General features: G+C 42.7%; 1 protein-coding gene across 3 annotated transcripts in view; it reads left to right on the top strand.

The window, feature by feature from the left end:
- LOC141726952 (ubiquitin-associated protein 1-like) overlaps positions 1 to 6,000 on the top strand; it is a 176,760-nt gene continuing 170,760 nt past the window's right edge. For 2 of the 3 annotated variants that reach the window (XM_074532079.1, XM_074532075.1), the window contains exon 1: positions 94 to 216. The gene's annotated coding sequence lies outside the window, so the exon portion shown is untranslated. Of the gene's footprint in view, positions 217 to 6,000 lie in introns of all 3 variants that reach the window. The other variant, XM_074532076.1, reaches the window with a different exon arrangement.

The following is a 6,000-nucleotide window of genomic DNA, read 5'->3' as shown; positions in this document are numbered from 1 at the left end:
TGATGTCACCGTGAGCACCTCCTGATTGGCTGGGAAGGAGTAGGTGACCTCGCGGCGTGACGTCAGCGTGTCGTTGAGGAGGCGAGGTGGAGGGTAGGTAGACAACATGGCCTCTCCTGGTTGAGGGGTTGGGGGTGGTGATACGGTGCGCGTTTCGTACTGACGGGTGGTGGGCAGTGACCGCAGGGACAGCTGGAACCGCCAGGTGCCGCGCAGGTAACGAGCGGGCCGGTAGGGAATGGAAATGCAGATGCTGGTCTGGGTGAGGGGCGCAGCCGGCCGCTCCTCGGGCCCTCCGCCCCGCTGCCGGGTTAAATGTCGCTACCGCTTCTTGTCTGGGGCGAGGGACCATCCGCGACCCCACCGTGATTTAGCTGATGTGACGTGCAGGCGGGGCGGCTACGGGGCCGCTGGCCTCTCAGGACCGGGGTTTGCATGTTTGGGGGCTGCTGCCCTGGCTGTGGAGGGGGGCGAGCCTGTGAGCGCTGCGTTACTGCATGGTCTTGCTCCGCCCTCACGGCCTCTCGGTATTGCTTTTGAAGTTACCCTTTAATGGAGGTGCTGTACTAGCTATGGGGAAGGGAATGAGACTGAGATGGTATGTGTGGTAACAACACTGTTGGACCGATTTCTTCAAGGCCGTATGCCAGGATGGCGTTACGTTACAGTACCACTAACTGTACTGACTTCAGGTTTTTGTACATGCAGAGCTGTGATTCAAAAGTGTCACTGATACTTTAGATCACCATTGCAATTGGGTGATTTAAACTTTTTAGACTGTCCTAGTTTCAGCTGGGATAAAGTTAATTTTCTTCTCAGTAGCTGGTACAGTGCTGGGTTTTGGATTCAGTATGGGAATAATGCTGATAGCACACTGATCTTTTGGTTGTTGCTAAGTGGTGCTTACCTTGAGTCAAGGGCTTTTCAGTGTCTCAGGCTCTGCCAGTGGGTGGGTGCACAAGGAGCTGGGAGGGAGCATGGCCAAGACAGCTGACCTGAACTGGCCAAAGGGATATTCCATTCCATAGAATGTCATGCTCATTATATAAACTGAGGGAGTTGGCTGGGAGCTACCAATCGCTTCTCAGGGACTGGCTGGATATGGGTCAGTGGGTGGTAATTGAACCGTGCAGTTTCTCTTGGGTTTTATTCCCCTTTCTCTTTTTCTTCATCATTATTATAATACTTGAAACTTCAAAGGGAAAACCAAGGAAATCTTATGTATAAGATATGTGAATGAATAAATGTTAGTTTCTCTTTAGTGAAATAAACTTCAATTTTCAGACTACTGTAAGAGTACACTGATTAGGTGGGAGACTTACTGTATAGTTTATGTTGATGGATTAAAAAATTAATGATAAAAAATCATCAAAACCACGTGGAAAAGTTCAATCTCCATTGTTTACATGGTGTTTTGCAGTGCCTGGTACTTATCCTAGAGACAAAAATCTCTAACAGAATAGGAGTCGGGTTTCTGAACCAATCCAGCAGACTACATGTAATTCTGTCACACTGGCAGCCATAGCTGTTTTGGCTGGTGCTAGTGGCAAAAGTCCTATAATGTCACAGAAGTTATCATCTTAGTTATTCTCTTTTTTAATTGTATAAGGTTATGATTTTGTGTTGTTTCCACAAACTTTGGGGATTGATAATTCAGGACATTCAATATTGTTGTCAATTTCCAGTCTATATCATAAGTTTTTGACATCAACTTGTTCTCGTATTTTACACTTAGTGCTGGGTTAAATATTTTGATAAATTAATCTGTTAGAAATTTAGTTTTACTTATTAGACAAAACTGCTATCCAGCCTTCTCTGGCATTTTGTTTCTAACATAATAAATCCCAGTCTTTTCAATCATAAATTCCAAAGCTTCAGCTGTTGTTTTACAAGGATGCCTAAAGGCATGACTATCTATTTAAAATTGATCTGTGCAATTCAGATCAATGTCAGTGTAAAGAAGGTCTAATGGAGCTGTAATTGAAAAGTTCTGAAAGAGGTTTTTGAAAACGATTTTTTGAAGAAAAGGTAAAGAAGGGTGAGCTCACAGTTGTTGTGTGTTAACTACTTAGGTAGGTAATCTTCTCTAGTAAGCAAGTTCATTGCTTCATGCTTTGACCCCATGACTTGGTTTGAATAACCTTGGGTTCTGTGTCCCTAATGACCTTTTGCAGTCAGTATAGTCTTGTATGAGGTCTCCTAAGAGAAACTGAACGTTGGGACTTTTCCCTCGCTTAAATGATCAGATTTATTCCAAATCCTTGCTTGCATAGGGAAGGCATTTTCTTTAATGTGAAGAAATACTGTCTTTCCTGTGGTTGGGAAATTTTGAAAGAACAGCTTTAATGTCCAGACTTGATAATGATGGGGGGGGTTTGTGTGTTTTCCCTTTTTTGTAAGGCTACAAGGTCTTTTTGGAATCCTTTAAGCTTGCAATGTACTTGAAACACGGAAGTGTTTAAAAGGGGAAGCAGAATATAATTTCTCTGACATTGGTTTAAATCTTTTCTGGAGGGGAAAGCAGATTGGTTCAAAATGCCAATGTTGAGTTAGTAGTGCTACAGTTTTTAACTAACTGAGTTAAAATGGAAATTCTGAGCTTATGTTTTCTCAACTACATTTTGTATCAGAAATTCTTACACCAGAGTAACATTTTAAGTGGGCATATCAGAAGAACATGAGTCCTATACAAGAAGCAGTCAGTTCTTCAGCTGGAAGATGGTCTGAATATACTTAAGCTGCTTAGCTATTAGTAGATGTTTTCATGGAAGCTAGTAAAGAGTTGTGAGCTCCTGGTTAGTCTGGTTTATGTTGCTGGAGATCAGCATTCATGATAACTATCTACTAGATTATGTGAAAGATTTGATTTAAGCCCTTTCCTAATGTATATGTTTGTGCTTGCACCATTTGGCATCTCTAGGCTAGCAGCAGATAAAGTCATGACTGAAATGACTGGTGAAGTTTGTTCCCCGAGTTTGTGAGGTTGGATTTCTAAGAGTATGCATATGACCAGTTATGCTCAGTGTTAGCAGCATGCTTAATCTAGACATAGAGATTGTGCTTTTTTGTTTAACTTGATTTGTTTCATCAATTCTAAACTCTAAATTAAAACTAGATTCCTAGTTTATAAACACTCTGTAAATTGTTAAAGCATTGTTAAATATTTTACTCATTCAGAGTAGTATTAAGTCTTATGCTAATTAAGTTGAAGTAGCTAAATTTGTTTATAATTATTAAATGCTTTCCATCTGATTATTTTAAGCTCTCAGAACTGGTAAGCATTTGCTATTCAAGACTTAAGATATAGGAAAATAGTAGTTAAAAGCAGTTGCTGTGCTCACCAAATTTAGGACTTGTTTCATTACTGCATTGTTAGATTATTATAGCCCTCACTAGTAGTACGAGTGCTAGATCATATTTTCTTCCTTTTTTTCCCCTAAAATGTAAGAATTGCACAGCATATTTATATTTTCTGGCATGGTTTATCATGCAAATGTCTGTGTTGCTGCCATTGTATTTCAAGGAGGGGGAAATGGTCTAGTTTACCACCCTGTCCTGGTTTCAGTCAGGATAGAGTTCCTTTTTTCTTCTCAGCTGGTACAGTGCTGTGCTTTGGATTCAGTATGGGAATAATGCTGATAACACACATGTTCTGGCTGTTGCTGAGCAGGGCTTACCCTGAGTCAAGGGCTTTTCAGTGCCTCATGCTCTGTCAGAGTGGAGCTGTGCAAAGAGCTGGGAGGGAGCACAGCTGTGACAGCGGTGGTACCACCTCCGTGATAACATATTTAAGATGAAAGAAAGTGATTGTGCAGTTCTAATTGCAGACAAATAAGAATGGGATGAGAACATGTGAGAAGAACAACTCTGCAGACACCAAGGTCAGTGGAGAAGGAGGGGCAGGAGCTGCTCCAGGTGCTAGAGCTGAGATTCCTCTGCAGCCCATGGTGAAGCAGCTGTCCCCCTGCAGCCCATGGAGATACATGGGAATGTAGAGATCCACCTGCAACCCATGGAGGAGACCCACAGCCAGAGCAGGGGGATGCCTGAGAGAAGGCTGTGACCCTGTGGGAGGCCTGTGGAGAGTGTGGCCCATGATAGAGCAGCCTGTCCTTGAAGGATTGCACCCCATGGAAGAGTGACCCATGCTGCAGCAGTTTGGGGAGGACTGTTGCCTGTGGTATGGGCTCATGCTGGAGAAGTTTGTGGAGAACTGTCTCCTGTGGGAGGGACTCCACAGTGGAGCCAAGGAAGGACTCATCTCCCTGAGCAGTGGGAGAAACAATGGGTGAAGAACTGACCATAACCCCCATTCCCTGTCTCCCTGTGCTGCTTGGGAAGGAGGGAGGGATGGGGAAGGAGGTGTTCTTAAAAGTTTATTTTACTTCTCATTATCCTGCTCTGATTTTGGCAGCAATAAATTCAATTAATATCTCTAATTAGGGCCTTTTTTGCCCATGATGGTATTTAGGGACCTCCTGGTCCTTGCCTCAACTCATGAACCCTTCATTATATTTTCTCTCCCCTGTCCCAGTATGGAGGGGAGTGGGAGAGCAGCTTTGGTGGGTGCCTGGCATCCAGCAAGGGTCAACCCACTACAAGGATTTACCCAAAGGTTGATTGATGTTCAGGGATGGGCTGTGTATTAGTCAGCAGATAGAGAGCAATTGCACATCAGTCATTTTTCTTGGGGTTTATCTTTCACTTTCCTCCCCATTTTAATGAATATAATTATAGTTTTAAACTTTGTTTTAGTTATTACACTGTTCTTATCTCAACCTATGAGGTTTTTTTTTTTTCTCATTCCCCTCCCGTTCCCACAAGGGTGGGGTAGAAGTGAGCAAGCAGCTGTGTGGAACTTTTGTTGCCAGTTGGGCTTAAACCATGACACCCATTTCTTGGTGGTGATGTATCCTCTACATTAGTGAAGCTGATCTCGAGGCCAAAACAAGATGTAAACTCTTTTTTCTTTTCTGCTTATCTATTTAGATGATCTTTAAATTGCTTGGGTAGCAGTCAATAGTAGGAACTACACTAAATCCACATCTGTTCTTGGAGTTGTCAGAACCTGTTATCTCCTTATACGTTGTGTTTGGAAGTCAGGCCAGCCTTAGATATTAGTTGCAGATTCTTTTCTCTTGTGACAGGGCTCTGTTTTTGGAAAGGGTCCATTTTAACAAAGTCACCCATTTCCTGCAACAGTTAAATGGGAATTTAGAATAGGTGCATCTTCTAGACTCTTGTTCGACACATCAGTCTCTGGCCAAAGAAAAAGCTTGCACTTATCTGCTTTGACCATGAGGCTGTCTATAAGAATTTTTTAATTTTCTTATGTTCTTGCCTCTGAAACTTGTAGTTCTAGAGGTTTGTGTGGTATAAAAGCTTCAGCTTCATTGGAAACTTACATGGCTGGTAAGTCATTTGGTGATTGAAAATTGATGCATTAGTGTACTGTGTTTTCTTACCCTTGTAGCATTTTCCCTTATTTTTGGGTGAAATGTATGGCAAATGAACTTATGTCCCAAATATGCCATCAGGATCTTGAAGGAGGAATAGAGCTGTCTATTATCAGTTAAGAGCCTTAAATCCTTAAACAGCCCAAATAGTATGTGCTTTTAGTAAGTGCAGTGTCTTTAATCACAGAATATGCTAAGTTGGAAGGGACCCAAAAGGATCATCAAATCCAACTCCCAGTCCTGCACAGGACCATCCCTGAGAGTCACACCCTGTACCTGAGAATATTGTCCAAACGCTTCTTGAAGTCTGTCAGGCTTGATGCTGTGACCACTTCACTGGGGAGCCTGTTTTAGTGCCCAACCACTCTCTGGGTCAAGAACCTTTTTCTAATATCCAACCTAAACCTTCCCTGACACAACTTCAGGCCACTCCCTCAGGTCCTGTCACTGGGCACCAGAGAGAAGAGATCAGTGTCTGCCCTTCTTCTTCCCCTCACAAGGAAGTTGTAGACTGCAATGATGTTGTATTCATATTTCTCAAGTC

The sequence above is a fragment of the Zonotrichia albicollis genome, chromosome W, assembly GCF_047830755.1.
Source record: "Zonotrichia albicollis isolate bZonAlb1 chromosome W, bZonAlb1.hap1, whole genome shotgun sequence".
NCBI lineage: Eukaryota > Metazoa > Chordata > Aves > Passeriformes > Passerellidae > Zonotrichia > Zonotrichia albicollis.
Note: the sequence above shows the minus strand (reverse complement) of the source record. Positions and strands in the feature narration are given on the sequence as shown.